Here is a 16722-nt window from a genome sequence, read left to right as displayed (position 1 = left end):
GCCCACTTTCGCCAACTTACTCAAAACAGTATTGGAAGTCCTAGCCAGAGCAATCAGGCAAGAGAAAGAAGTAAAAGACATCTGAATTGGAAAAGAGGGGATTGAACTGTCCTTTTTTGTGATGATATAATCTTGTGTGCTAAAAGAACCCTAAATACTCCAACAAAAATGCTTAGAGCTGATAGAATAAATTCAGTAAAGTTGCAGGATACAAAAATCACATACAATAATCAGTAGCATTTCTTTAAACCAATAACTAGTGGAAAAATAAATTGAGGAAGTAATCCTATTTACAATAGTTACAAAAAAGAGTAAAAATACCTAGGAATACATTTAACCAAGGAGGTGAAAGACGTCTACAATGAAAAGCATAAAACACTATGAAAAATTTTGAAGAGAACACAAATGGAAAGACTGCTCATGGATCAGAGGAATTAATATTGCTAAGATGGCCATACTATCTAAAGCAATTTAATCCCTATCAAAATACCAATGACATTCTTTACAGAAATAGAAAAAACAATCCTGAAAATTATAAGAAATCATAAAAGATCATGTGATTATATAATGAAAGCAATCCTGAGCAAAAAGAACAAAACTGGAGGCATCACACTACCTGACTTTAAAATATACTACAAAGCAATAGTAACCCAAACAGCATGATATTGGTATAAAAACAGACACATAGACCAATGGAACAGAATTAAAAACCCAGAAATAAACCCATGTATTTACAGCCAACTGATTTTTGACAAAGGTGCCTAGAACACACATTAGGGAAAAGATACCTTCTATAATAAATGATGGTGGGAAAACTAGACATCCATATACAGAAGAATAAAATTTAACACCCTATCTCTCACCATACACAAAAGTCAACTCCAAATGAATTAAGGCTTAAACATAAGACTCAAAAATATAAAACTAGTAGAAAAAAATCAACTCAAAATAAACTAAAGGCTTAAACATAAGACCCCAAAATATAAAATTCCTGGAAGACAGCACAGGGGAAAATGCTTAAGGACATAGGTCTAGGCCAAGATTTTATGACTAAGACTTCAAAAGCACAGGCAACAAAAACAAAAACAGACAAATGAGACTGTATTAAACTAAAAAGCTTCCATACAGCAACAGGAACAATGAACAGAATGAAGAGACAGCCTGTAGAATGGAAGAAAACAATAATGTTGGTGGAAATGTAAAATTAATAAAGCTATTATAAAAAATAGTATGGAGATTTCTCAAAAAAAAAACTACCACATGATCTAACAATTTCACTTAAGGGTATTTGTTTAAAGGAAGGGAAATCGGTGTATCAAAGGGACACCTGCATCTCCATATCTATTGCAGCACTATTCCGAACAGCCAAGATATGGAATTAACTTTAGTATCCATCAATGAATAAATAACAAAAAATAGTATATATCCGCAATGCAATACTGTTCAGCCATCAAAAACCATGACAACCTGTCATTTGCAGCAACATGGATGAGCCTGGAGGTCATTATATTAAGTGAAATAAACTAGTCATGTAGTCATTGTCTAACTCATCTGGGTATTATACAATTCTATAGGAGTATGCAACTTTGATTGAGTTTTTATTGACTAGGCTATTTTGCAACTTAATAGTAATAGAGATTAACGTATAGAGAAAAACTGGTATTAATGCAAGTGATTCTGGACTGAGAGAAATGCAAATTATTCCTGCCTACTGCAATAAACTAATTTGGTTTAGAATAGATGCAACTTATTTTTATCAGGTAGAAAAGGTAACCCCAAACATTACAGTTTATTGACCTGTAGGATATTAACCAATTTTTTGTTTAGTAGTAAATTAATTTTATTATGCCTTTGACTATTCAAATATCTGGCCTTCAAATTCTCCTCTGAACCAGTCATACTGTTTCCTTCTTTAATTAATGAATTGAAAAAATTATTTGATTTGGGCACATTTTATAGTTTTATTAAAGTCATGTTTTTAACTTTTAGAAAATTGTACTTTTGGGTCATTCAGGAGCATGGACAGCACCAACCACTCTCTCCAGCTGGAAATAGTCTCTTAAATTTCCATGACATTCCATTCTTCTAGTCTTTCTCCTACTTCACTGGGCCACTCTTTCTTGATTTTGTTTGCCAGGTCCTTCCCTTCTATTCATTATTTAGATATTGGGGTTCCTTCGGGCTTGACTAGAAGCCCTATTCTCTTTTTTATATTCTTTCTCTAGATGATTTCATCTACTCTCCTGCTTTCATCTACACACTGAAATGCACCAATTTATATCTCTAGGTCCGTCCTCTTTCTATATATTCAGGTATCTACACAACAGGTCCATTTGAGTGATTTGTACTGCCTCAAATTTATTAGTGCTCAGAATAAACTCTATTAATAATACACAAGCATATTTTAATAAAGATAGAAATACCACAATAATACTTTAATAATCTTGATGAAATATTCTGAGGCCATGGTGAAATATAATGAGGTATTTGTGCTAAAACAGACTATACATTTGTAGCGACTGGGATCTTCTTGTCTACCAGATTCTGTGTCTTCGTTTTCTGATGATATTGAATAAAAAATGTAAACATTTTGCATATTGATCTTCCTATTTCTGTAATTGAGGCAGACCACCTGCCTTCTGTATTCTTTGTTTAGACTGAAGAGTATAGTTGATAAAATTTTAATTCTTCCTCATATCAATTTTGTATATTAGGATATCCTTAAATCTCCTAAAACACATACTTGTAGATTTTTTTTTAGCCTGGGTGACTATGAATTAATTAATTACATAATTAGGTAGAGTTAACTACCCTGAAGTAGCTAATCACTTCGCTACTCTGTGGGGTGGCTGAGACCTATCTGTTCTGATACTCATGAGGAACCAAGAAGTTTGTGGGAAATAACTCATCCCAAAGAAATACAGAGAGGTAGAGATGCCTGCACAGTGATATTGAAGAAGAGGGGTGATTCTGAACACAAATTTCACCTAGACTATACTCTGGCTCAATTTCTGTGGACTCATGACAGAGCTTGTAGAAGATAAAATTTTAATGAAAGAACAAGTTTAAAAAGCTGTTTTTCCTTACATGTCTCTGGGGCATCAAGCTGTTAGGCACCAGGAGTGGCATGGATGGTGGTGACAGCAGAACTGGCAAAGAAAGCAGTAACTTTAGTGGAAGCAGAGTTTGCTGCAGCTGTGGCTGGATGTCAGTGCTCTCGACATTGGACATAGTTATCCTTGATATTTATGTAGTGACCTCTTTTTCTGCAGGTAGGAGTAGTCTCAGCCTGGAATGCAGTGGCAGCAGCAGAAGCAGCTGCAGTGGTGTTTCTGGCAGGAGACACAGTTACTACTGTTGGCATCAACTGCAGCCAGGGTATTCATTGCAAGGATTCAAGACAAAGGAGGTATAGAATGCAGGAATGCAAGAAGTTGAGAGGCTTACTTCTCAGCACACATAGGAGAAAGCCTCTGGGAACCACAGCTCTACTGGTAAAATTTTAAGGGGGAGAGAGCAGTTCTTTCAGTGCACAAGAGGGTGGACCTTGAAAAACATTATTTGGCTGCTGATTTTCATGTTCCACCTCCAGGCTGGTATGACTTAGGAAACACAGGAAACAGATACCATACCAGCAGCTACACCTTTCTGGCTGAAGTCACTCACTGATTCTGTTTGAGGGGCTAAGGCCAAGAAATCTCTGCTGCCAACACATGCTGCTTTGAGCTGCATTCTGCGATGTTCTGTCATTTCAATGACCAATGTCAAGACCAATGTTTATGGAAGAATAAGAGTTGATGTCTTCAACAAGGAACGAAAATCTAAAATTTTCCCATACTAAACAGGCCGTTCCACTCTGAAGGCCTGACACATGCATGGGGTCTTTCTGAGAAAAGCAGCTGCAGGGGGCGGGATTCCCTGGACACAGATACTCATGTTTTCTGCCATGTGACCCTGCCGCAGCCACAGTTAACTGGACTAGGGACTGATGCCTAATACAAACAAAAATAGCCCATTTAAAGGCCACGACAAAAATTTTCAGTAAGGATGGTCACTGGCTGAACTAATCAGATTCTCTCTCTGGGTGAGTTTGAAGGCCAGACATCCAGAAAGATTTGGCAGGGTGGAGTTGCACAGGATGAGAGAGACAGAGAGGAAGAAGGGGTTGATGTAGTCACTTACCATGAGTAAGAAGAAGCCCAAGAACGAAGCAGATAAGAGGGGGATATGGAGCCAAGATGGCCGAATAGGAACAGCTCCGGTCTACAGCTCCCAGCGTGAGCGAGGCAGAAGACGGGTGATTTCTGCATTTCCATCTGAGGTACCGGGTTCATCTCACTAGGGAGTGCCAGACAGTGGGCGCAGGTCAGTGGGTGCGTGCACCGTGCGTGAGCCGAAGCAGGGCAAGGCATTGCGTTCCGAGGGGCTTAAAAAACGCCGCACCAGGAGACTATATCCCGCACCTGGCTCGGAGGGTCCTACACCCAGGGAGTCTCGCTGATTGCTAGCACAGCGGTCTGAGATCAAACTGCAAGGCAGCAGCGAGGCTGGGGGAGGGGCTCCCGCCATTGCCCAGGCTTGCTTAGGTAAACAAAGCAGCCGGGAAGTTCGAACTGGGTGGAGCCCACCACAGCTCAAGGACACCTGCCTGCCTCTGTAGGCTCCACCTCTGGGGCAGGGCACAGACGAACAAAAAGACAGCACTAACCTCTGCAGACTTAAATGTCCCTGTCTGACAGCTTTGAAGAGAGCAGTGGTTCTCCCAGCACGCAGCTGGAGATCTGAGAACGGGCAGACTGCCTCATCAAGTGGGTCCCTGACCCCTGTGCCCCGAGCAGCCTAACTGGGAGGCACCCCCCAGCAGGGGCAGACTGACACCTCACACAGACCTGCAGCTGAGGGTCCTGTCTGTTAGAAGGAAAAATAACAAACAGAAAGGACATCCACACCAAAAACCCAGCTGTACGTCACCATCATCAAAGACCAAAAGTAGATAAAACCACAACGATGGGGAAAAAACAGAGCAGAAAAACTGGAAACTCTAAAAAGCAGAGCGCCTCTCCTCCTCCAAAGGAACGCAGTTCCTCACCAGCAACGGAACAAAGCTGGACAGAGAATGACTTTGACGAGCTGAAAGAAGAAGGCTTCAGATGATCAAATTACTCCGAGCTACGGGAGGACATTCAAACCAAAGGCAAAGAAGTTGAAAACTTTGAAAAAAATTTACAGGAATGTATAACTAGAATAACCAATACAGAGAAGTGCTTAAAGGAGCTGATGGAGCTGAAAACCAAGGCTCGAGAACTACGTGAAGAATGCAGAAGCCTCAGGAGCCGATGCGATCAACTGGAAGAAAGGGTATCAGCGATGGAAGATGAAATGAATGAAATGAAGCGAGAAGGGAAGTTTAGAGAAAAAAGAATAAAAAGAAATGAGCAAAGCCTCCAAGAAATATGGGACTATGTGAAAAGACCAAATCTACGTCTGATTGGTGTACCTGAAAGTGACGGGGAGAATGGAACCAAGTTGGAAAACACTCTGCAGGATATTATCCAGGAGAACTTCCCCAATTTAGCAAGGCAGGCCAACATTCAGATTCAGGAAATACAGAGAACGCCACAAAGATACTCCTCGAGAAGAGCAACTCCAAGACACATAATTGTCAGATTCACCAAAGTTGAAATGAAGGAAAAAATGTTAAGGGCAGCCAGAGAGAAAGGTCAGGTTACCCACAAAGGGAAGCCCATCAGACTAACAGCAGATCTCTTGGCAGAAACTCTACAAGCTAGAAGAGAGTGGGGGCCAATATTCAACATTCTTAAAGAAAAGAATTTTCAACACAGAATTTCATATCCAGCCAAACTAAGCTTCATAAGTGAAGGAGAAATAAAATACTTTACAGACAAGCAAATGCTCAGAGATTTTGTCACCACCAGGCCTGCCCTAAAAGAGCTCCTGAAGGAAGTGGTAAACATGGAAAGGAACAACCGGTACCAGCCACTGCAAAATCATGCCAAAATGTAAAGACCATCGAGACTAGGAAGAAACTGCATCAACTAACGAGCAAAATAACCAGCTAACATCATAATGACAGGATCAAATTCACACATAACAATATTAACATTAAATGTAAATGGACTAAATGCTCCAATTAAAAGACAGAGACTGGCAAATTGGATAAAGAGTCAAGACCCATAAGTGTGCTGTATTCAGGAAACCCATCTCACATGCAGAGACACACATAGGCTCAAAATAAAAGGATGGAGGAAGATCTACCAAGAAAATGGAAAACAAAAAAAGGCAGGGGTTGCAATCCTAGTCTCTGATAAAACAGGCTTTAAACCAACAAAGATCAAAAGAGACAAAGAAGGCCATTACATAATGGTAAAAGGATCAATTCAACAAGAAGAGCTAACTATCCTAAATATATATGCACCCAATACAAGAGCACCCAGATTCATAAAGCAAGTCCTGAGTGACCTACAAAGAGACTTAGACTCCCACACATTAATAATGGGAGACTTTAACACCCCACTGTCAACATCAGACAGATCAACGAGACAGAAAGTCAACAAGGATACCCAGGAATTGAACTCAGCTCTGCACCAAGCAGACCTAATAGACATCTACAGAACTCTCCACCCTAAATCAACAGAATATACATTCTTTTCAGCACCACACCACACCTATTCCAAAATTGACCATATACTTGGAAGTAAAGCTCTCCTCAGCAAATGTAAAAGAACAGAAATTATAACAAACTATCTCTCAGACCACAGTGCAATCAAACTAGAACTCAGGATTAAGAATCTCACTCAAAACTGCTCAACTACATGGAAACTGAACACCCTGCTCCTGAAAGACTATTGGGTACAAAACGAAATGAAGACAGAAATAAAGATGTTCTTTGAAACCAATGAGAACAAAGACACAACATACCAGAATCTCTGGGATGCATTCAAAGCAGTGTGTAGAGGGAAATTTATAGCACTAAATGCCCACAAGAGAAAGCAGGAAAGATCCAAAATTGACACCATAACATCACAATTAAAAGAACTAGAAAAGCAAGAGCAAACACATTCAAAAGCTAGCAGAAGGCAAGAAATAACTAAAATCAGAGCAGAACTGAAGGAAATAGAGACACAAAAAACCCTTCAAAAAATTAATGAATTCAGGAGCTGGTTTCTTGAAAGGATCAACAAAATTGATAAACCACTAGCAAGACTAATAAAGAAAAAAAGAGAGAAGAATCAAATAGACGCAATAAAAAATGATAAAGGGGATATCACCACCGATCCCACAGAAATACAAAGTACCATCAGAGAATACTACAAACACCTCTACGCAAATAAACTAGAAAATCTAGAAGAAATGGATAAATTCCTCGACACATACACTCTCCCAAGACTAAACCAGGAAGAAGTTGAATCTCTGAATAGACCAATAACAGGATCTGAAATTGTGGCAATAATCAATAGCTTACCAACCAAAAAGAGTCCAGAACCAGACGGATTCACAGCCGAATTCTACCAGAGGTACAAGGAGGAACTGGTACCATTCCTTCTGAAACTATTCCAATAAATATAAAAAGAGGGAATCCTCCCTAACTCATTTTATGAGGCCAGCATCATCCTGATACCAAAGCCGGGCAGAGACACAACCAAAAAAGAGAATTTTAGACCAATATCCTTGATGAACGTTGATGCAAAAATCCTCAATAAAGTACTGGCAAACCAAATCCAGCAGCACATCAAAAAGCTTATCCACCATGATCAAGTGGGCTTCATCCCTGGGATTCAAGCCTGGTTCAATATACGCAAATCAATAAATGTAATCCAGCATATAAACAGAACCAAAGACAAAAACCACATGATTATCTCAATAGATGCAGAAAAGGCCTTTGACAAAATTCAACAACCCTTCATGCTAAAAACTCTCAATAAATTAGGTATTGATGGGATGTATTTCAAAATAATAAGAGCAATCTATGACAAACCCACAGCCAATATCATACTGAATGGGCAAAAACTGGAAGCATTCCCTTTGAAAACTGGCACAAGACAGGGATGCCCTCTCTAACCACTCCTATTCAACATAGTGTTGGAAGTTCTGGCCACGGCAATCAGCCAGGAGAAGGAAATAAAGGGTATTCAGTTAGGAAGAGAGGAAGTCAAATTGTCCCTGTTTGCAGACGACATGATTGTATATCTAGAAAACCCCATTGTCTCAGCCCAAAATCTCCTTAAGCTGATAAGCAACTTCAGCAAAGTCTCAGGATACAAAATCAATGTACAAAAATCACAAGCATTCTTATACACCAACAACAGACAAACAGAGAGCCAAATCATGAGTGAACTCCCATTCACAATTGCTTCAAAGAGAATAAAATACCTAGGAATCCAACTTACAAGGGATGTGAAGGACCTCTTCAAGGAGAACTATAAACCACTTCTCAAGGAGAACTATAAACCACTTCTCAAGGAAATAAAAGAGGATACAAACAAATGGAAGAACATTCCATGCTCATGGGTAGGAAGAATCAATATCATGAAAATGGCCATACTGCCCAAGGTAATTTACAGATTCGATGCCATCCCCATCAAGCTACCAATGACTTTCTTCACAGAATTGGAAAAAACTACTTTAAAGTTCATATGGAACCAAAAAAGAGCCCGCATCGCCAAGTCAATCCTAAGCCAAAAGAACAAAGCTGGAGGCATCACACTATCTGACTTCAAACTATACTACAAGGCTATAGTAACCAAAACAGCATGGTACTGTTACCAAAACAGAGATATAGATCAATGGAACAGAACAGAGCCCTCAGGAATAACGCCACATATCTACAACTATCTGATCTTTGACAAACCTGAGAAAAACAAGCAATGGGGAAAGGAGTCCCTATTTAATAAATGGTGCTGGGAAAACTGGCTAGCCATATGTAGAAAGCTGAAACTGGATCCCTTCCTTACACCTTATACAAAAATCAATTCAAGATGGACTAAAGACTTAAACGTTAGACCTAAAACCATAAAAACCCTAGAAGAAAACCTAGGCATTACCATTCAGGACATAGGCATGGGCAAGGACTTCATGACTAAAACACCAAAAGCAATGGCAACAAAAGACAAAATTGACAAACGGGATCTAATTAAACTAAAGAGCTTCTGCACAGCAAAAGAAACTACCATCAGAGTGAGCAGGCAACCTACAAAATGGGAGAAAATTTTTGCAACCTACTCATCTGACAAAGGGCTAATATCCAGAATCTACAATGAACTCAAACAAATTTACAAGAAAAAAACAAACAACCCCATCAAAAAGTGGGCAAAGGACATGAACAGACACTTCTCAAAAGAAGACATTTATGCAGCCAAAAAACACATGAAAAAATGCTCACCATCACTGGCCATCAGAGAAATGCAAATCAAAACCACAATGAGATACCATCTCACACCAGTTAGAATGGCAATCATTCAAAAGTCAGGAAACAACAGGTGCTGGAGAGGATGTGGAGAAATAGGAACACTTTTACACTGTTGGTGGGACTGTAAACTAGTTCAACCATTGTGGAAGTCAGTGTGGTGATTCCTCAGGGATCTAGAACTAGAAATACCATTTGACCCAGCCATCCCATTACTGGGTATATACCCAAAGGACTCTAAATCATGCTGCTATAAAGACACATGCACACGTATGTTTATTGCAGCATTATTCACAATAGCAAAGACTTGGAACCAACCCAAATGTCCAACAATGATAGACTGGATTAAGAAAATGTGGCACATATACACCATGGAATACTATGCAGCCATAAAAAATGATGAGTTCATGTCCTTTGTAGGGACATGGATGAAATTGGAAATCATCATTCTCAGTAAACTATCGCCAAGGACAAAAAACCAAACACTGCATATTCTCACTCATAGGTGGGAATTGAACAATGAGAACACATGGACACATGAAGGGGAACATCACACTCTGGGGCCTGTTGTGGGGTGGGGAGTGGGGAGGGATAGCATTGGGAGATATACCTAATGCTAGATGATGAGTCAGTGGGTGCAGCACACCAGCATGGCACATGAATACATATGTAACCTGCACATTGTGCACATGTACCCTAAAACTTAAAGTATAATAATAATAAAAATAAATAAATAAAAAAAGAAGAGTAGAGGGAACTAGTCTGAAGGGGTCAATAGTCTCAGAAGAAGTAAAAGCAGATAACTTGAATCACTACTAGGACAGCATATTAGAGTGGAGGCATTGTGTTCTGATGCCACTTTAAATCCTGTTCTAGTTCCTTGAAGCCTGAGTGAGCAGCTCTATTAAACTGTCAAATAATGTATTAGTTGAATGTAAATGAATAAGACCATGATAAAGTCAAGAGGGAAATCATAGTATTCAAGAGGTGGACCGTTTAATATGCAAATTGTCTTTTGTATATTTTCAGAAAATGCCCAGGATTTTTGTTTTCTGCTTATGTGAGAAAGTATTTATAGGTAGGACAGATAACCCACACTTCAAATATGTAATACATATATATCAGTATAAAACTCTTTCGTTATTTTCTGTCATTCTTATTTCAACGGGCATCCTTATATTTAACTACCACTACAAGGTTCTCATTTTCTCAGAATCTGAAAGAGGTGAATGACTGCTCATTTCACCAGGCCTCTTTAAAATAAAATTCCATAACCGTGAGGTAACTTAAGTGTGTTCCTGTTCATGGCCACCTACAAAAACATAAGACAAAGGCGAAGAGGCAAGTGAACAGGTGGTAAGTTTGTGTTGCCAACCAGAAACTGCATGTACATATATGTTTGAATATATTTTCTAAAAGAATAAAGAATAACCAGCAGGAAGACCAAAATTAGTCTTTCATAGCCCACCTTCCTACTTGTAGTTTAAAGTTTGTTCCTCCTTTCCACATCTATGCTTTTCCTTGACAACAGCTTATACCATATGATCCCTATAAAGAGGGCAGCCGTCAACTGAGAGTCTAATGACACCTCACCTTCATGAGGTGCTGATGGATCAGGATGACCTGCTCACACCTCTCAGACATTCTGGAAAAAATAGAGTGTAAAAATAGAATGAACCACCAACTGTGTTCACAAGTTCTAATTTACCATGAGGACAAATGTTAGGCATTAAACGTCAACAGAGCATCTGGTGATCCTCACTGAAGCAGAATGTCGATAGCATTTAATAGAGTTGCGTTTAAAGATCATGCCTACAGATATTGTAATTTCTCTTAGCTGCCCAAAATAATACTTCCATAAAGACAAAGTTAATTCATTTCTTGACCAAATGATTCTAAAGTATATCTGGAAGACTAAGCAAGTAAGATCCACCAATAAAATCCTAAGGAAAAAATAACAGTAATTATTTCATAGTATAGCTTTGCCCCACTAGATATTAAATTGCTTTATATAACTAGAGCAATTGAAACTCTGTGATTTTGGTGTAGACCTCCAAACTGAGATATTTTTACATAATCACACCAAAAGGACCCTGCTATAGTATAAAAAACATTTCTTATTACCAAGAAATGTGTATTGAAAAAATTCTTGACCCTTATTCTATCTTTAACCCTTAAACCAATGAGGAAAAACTTTTACTTTGTTTAATAGCACACTGTTGGCATTTTAAAATTAAATATATATCAGTTTTACAGTCATATTAACTCAATAAAATATTTCAAAAGCCTGTAATAACTTAGCCTCCAATAATATATTTTATCCTTATTAACTATGATTATAAATATAATATAATTAACATAATCATTGAACATATTGAATAAATGGTCATCATTTATATGAGGTCTGAATATCCCCCCATTCCCACATCTACTGCTCCATTGTACCTACTTTGCATTCATTCAAATAGATTTAGAATAATGAGAAAGTCCACAAAAATGGAAATGTATATCTTTTAGATTTTCAGTAAGTGCCATTAGTAAACAGTCAAATCATTCACTAACTGAATGTAAATGAACAAGATCATAGCCACATAAAGAGAGAAATCACAGTATTGAGGGCCAGACCATTTAATATGTAAATGAGAAAAACTCTCAGAAGATGCACAGATTTCTTTGCTTACTTGACTTCTCTGATGAAATATTCATGGGTAGGATAGATAAAGCATATTACATATAAATAGGTAATAGGTTAGGCCAGTGTAAAACTTTTTCGTTATTTTCTTGCTTGGGTCATGAGGGAAGGCTACATGCTGGTTTACAAACTGGATATTTTACCAACTCAGAAAGAATAGTCCTTCTCTCAGTAATCCTGGAAAATGATGACTTTTGGAGCAGAAAATGAGTGTGGAGAGGCCTAAAGAGCTTTGTTTGTGAGTATGGGGAATGTGAGGGAGAACGGTCCAGCAGTAGGGTGGTGATAAAGACAGACATGAAGCAACTGGGACACGGAAGTTCCGTATTTTGCATATGGAAGTTACTATGAGAAGAAAAATAGTGCAGCATGCGGGCAGTCAGTCTCTAGGCAGCAAGTCGGATTCAGCCACTGTGGATTTCTCTGGTCTTAGGAAGTACATCTGGATTTCCCATTACTAATGATTTGAGAGCAGCCAGGGATGAGCCGAGGTCTTGTGAGAACTCTGTTCTCTCCCTGGAATGGACGAAGGCATCGTAGGGGACATCAGAAGAGGGTGACGATGGCCAGAGTTGGCTCAGGGAGTAGATGAGAGAATCTATTTTACATAGTACTCATGTATGATTTATATGTATCATTGCTCTTTAGTCTGTATGGAAGCATCATCACTAGAAAACAATAATACCAATATTGACACATTCAAATGGCTGCTGCAAAAGCATAACATCAAAATTTCATGAACCCTACAGAAAAATGAAACAGAACATGTGACGTTTTTATTTTATTTTGGTTTTGCCACAAAGCCCTTTATTCAAACAAAATCCAACACAGAAGTCCAAAGTTTGTTAAAAAATAAAAGCTGGTCTGGTAAAAGGAGGGCTGGGAGACCTAGTCTTCGTGCTTATAGCAGACTGATCCTCTCCCCTAATTCCTCTGAAGTCACATTACAAAGGATCTAAGGAGCCTTCAGAACTCTGCAAGTTAATATGGAAAAAAAAGTCACTGGAACTGAGTCTAGAAACAGACCTAAGGATACTTGGGAATTCACTTACTCAGTGGTATTTCAGATAAGTGGGAAAGAACATACAGAATAAATACATAAGGAGAAGGAGCCAGGGAAAAATCTGGAAGAAAATATATCCAAATATTACTTTGTATTTATTTTTTGATTATTTAAAATTCATTTGGAAAATTATCAGTGATTCTTAACTTTTTGCTTTCTAACTTTCCATGTGTTATTGTGTTATTTTTATTACACACAAAGAAGAAAAGATAGATGGAAGAAAAGCCAGAGTGTAAAATGAGTCAGTTTGAGGCAAATTTGAGAACTCCTTAGTGACTGAAATATGAAAGAGATAAAGTTCCAAGTGTGAATGAAATCAGCAGCTTACATTTATCCCACATTTGCTCATTCTCTGCTCATGCAGCCTTCAGCATCCAGGGCAGACAAAGGGCGGTAACTGTTGGTGACGGGCTCTTTGTCAGCCGTGGTCTCTGTGGAAACAAGGTGAAATGGGAAACAGCATATTTTAGTATTTAGGCTGCAAATTCATCAGAAGTGAAAAGCCTGGTGCTGTGTCTACATATTACATTTTGTCAAGTCTTTCCTTTTGTAAGCACTTTCTCTTTTGATGGGTAATATTTTTTCAATTTTTAAACAAGTTGGGTTTTTTTTTTCACTCTGTGAACAACCAAGAGAAGGAAAAGCTAAAGTAGTACCTGTTTATTTGACTTCCTAGGCTGAAAGCAACATCTTGCAGAATTACCACAGAACCATTTCCTCTAGACACCACATTACAGAATAAATGGAGATAATCAGAAATAGTCAATGTGCTAATTTTTCAGTATTTGTTTAATGCAACTGCACATTGGTGCCTTTATTGTGCTTGCCATCAAATTGCCCTAGGGTACCATTCTCAGAGGCAAAGGCAGATGATGTTTCATGTTAGTTTATTTTCTGTAGCTCTCCCAGTATTGGACGTGAAGTGGTTCAACAGGAATGCTTTCCAGCTGCTCCTGCTGCTGCTGCTGCTGCTGATGCTGAGGAAAGAAGCCACCACTGCGAACCTGCTAACAGGGAAACACATTGGGTCACCCTTCTGTCAGGAAGTTATTCTTCCTGCCAAAGAGGGAATTTAAAATCCTCATGTCTGTCCACAGAGAATCAATATTGGCCCAGAAAGAAGAGCTACCTATGAGGAAGACAGAAGGAATGATGGTACAATTAGTCAAGCTGTCCTTTAGCATCTTGCTGAACCTAAAGGAGGGAATCAGAGTTTTTTATGGAAATCTATTGGTAAACTCAGTACTTCGAGCATTTTTGGTACAAGCAAAGACTAAAAGCTATCTGAGTATAATTGTTGGGAGTCTAAAGCGACAGAGGGGACATCAGAGAGCAGATTGTCTTGGATACACAAGAGAGTTCCCAGAACTTGGAAGAAGAGAAATCCCAGCTGGGCCAGCACCTTTCCCTTGTATATTCTGGTTAAGGGTCATCAGCATTTCCTTGGTGACAGGATCGGAGGCAGATTTCAGAACTCACTGTGTATCTTTTCAGCATGTTGAATAAACTGCGTATTGTTCTCTTTCACACTGCTTTTTCAGGGACTCTCAGAAAACACATTCACTAATAGCTAAGGAATCTGTTAGGTATTACAAAATCATATAGCAATGACTATTATTTTTAAGTACAGATTTTGTAAAGATATTTTATAGTCTTTATTTGTAGTTATGGTGGTCCTTCAAAGTACATTTTTTGGAACCCCAATTAGGGTGAAGAGAGTGAGGCATTCACCACATGGGCAAGCAACATTTAATGGGGAACCAAAAAAACCCAGCACTCAATGTAAATAATATTTTAATGAAATATTTAAAAAAAATTAATGCCAAGCATTCACAAAGCATAAACACCATAATTTTAAATAAAAACAGGCTGTTTTGTTCTACAACTCTGTGTTATTGTGCAACAGGAACAGTCATTTCCAATCAGCAGCATGCCCCACCAGCCAGTTTATTAGGGTTGATAATGTCATGCAAACAGATTGGGCAATGCAGAGTTTTAAACAGAAGTCATGATTTGTCCCTGAAAAGCTCCAGTTAACTATTCCCATTTGATTCACAATAAAGGGGGCTATTTTGATAACGTATATAGGAACACGCAGTCTTCGTTTTGTTTCAGGCTCCGACATGGCTCAGCAGGGCATTCCAGTTTATTAGTGACATTTTCATGAAGCTTAGAGAAGTGAGCTAACTTGCCAAGGTGATGGAAGCTAGTGAGTGTACAGGCTGGAGTTCCATCCCGGCTCATATCGCCTTGCTAACCACGCCACATCACATGTACCATGGTCAACTGTGTTGGGCCAACATTCCTTCATATCATATTTGAGATTCTGACTCTCTAGTGGGAAAATCCATGTAAGGAGCATGTCTCAAATATGCAGAGCCTCCCAGTGGGTATGGTGGGCCTCAGGGGCACCAGTCCTGTTATCCTTGGAAGCAGCTGGACAAGGCCTAGGTCGCTGGTGACTTGTTTTCCTCTGACACAAATCCTTTACGCCTTGAGGCATTGTAAAAATAAAATTATGTCTACCTATCTATTTATCTATCTATGCACATACACCATGATGTTGAAAAGGCTGGAATGTATAGAATGCTGTCATACCCACTTTCATTTCTATTTGAGAGCTCTAATTCTTTAACATTCCCTCTGTACTGCTCTCCTGCCCTATCCCAGTAGATTAGAACTGTAATGTTCTGATTTGGCAATTGGAAGCTAGTGATTTCTATAATTATTACATCATTCAGAATATCTTAATTCCTCCTTTCATTGCCTCTTGTAGTATCTGTGTACAATTTTATCTCCTTCATTAAAACTATACAACACTTCTTTGAATGGTTCTACCTTGTATTGTCTCCTTGTACATCTTCTTCCTTCTCGCTCTTCAACTCCAGTGTCTCACATAGTTCTCTGCACAAATTGAGTGCTTAACAAATGTTAATCAAAGTAAGAATCAGAACAAGGAAGTGTTTCTCTGTGTCCTCCTAAGGGGATATATAGGGAACACGTAAACATGTACAGATCTATTTGGAATCCTTAAACTCTAAAGATCCAGTCAACGATTCCTTGTCATTATCTTTGTATTACCTACTTCAAAAATAATAATTTATGTCATAAGAATGTATAACTTAGATAATACAAAAACAATAAAAAATTAAGTCCAAAACTAAACATTGACTTAGTTGCTAAAACCATTATTCAAATGACAATCGCCCTCCATTAAGGTGCCCTGTTGAGAGATGATACACACAAAAGGGTTCACTATATGAGGTGCCATTTTAACATGAAATGTATTAGCAGTAATTTAAAACATTGCTTGAAGTTAATTTATACAACTGCAGCATGCTTTCTAATTTGATTTCCATGAGGTTGTGATATGCTGGTAAAGGTAAACTAGCTTGAGGGTTAACATACTCAAAGGAGAAGAGCAGGTTGTATTATTAGCTCTGCTTACTATGGCGTTTTGGTTTTCTTTTGTTTTTAAAATCAAGACTTTCTCTTATTGCATACCTCAGTGGGAGTATAGTTGCTTAGTAACCCTGCACTGAC

The sequence above is a fragment of the Gorilla gorilla genome, chromosome 4, assembly GCF_029281585.2.
Source record: "Gorilla gorilla gorilla isolate KB3781 chromosome 4, NHGRI_mGorGor1-v2.1_pri, whole genome shotgun sequence".
Taxonomy (NCBI): domain Eukaryota; kingdom Metazoa; phylum Chordata; class Mammalia; order Primates; family Hominidae; genus Gorilla; species Gorilla gorilla.
Note: the sequence above shows the minus strand (reverse complement) of the source record.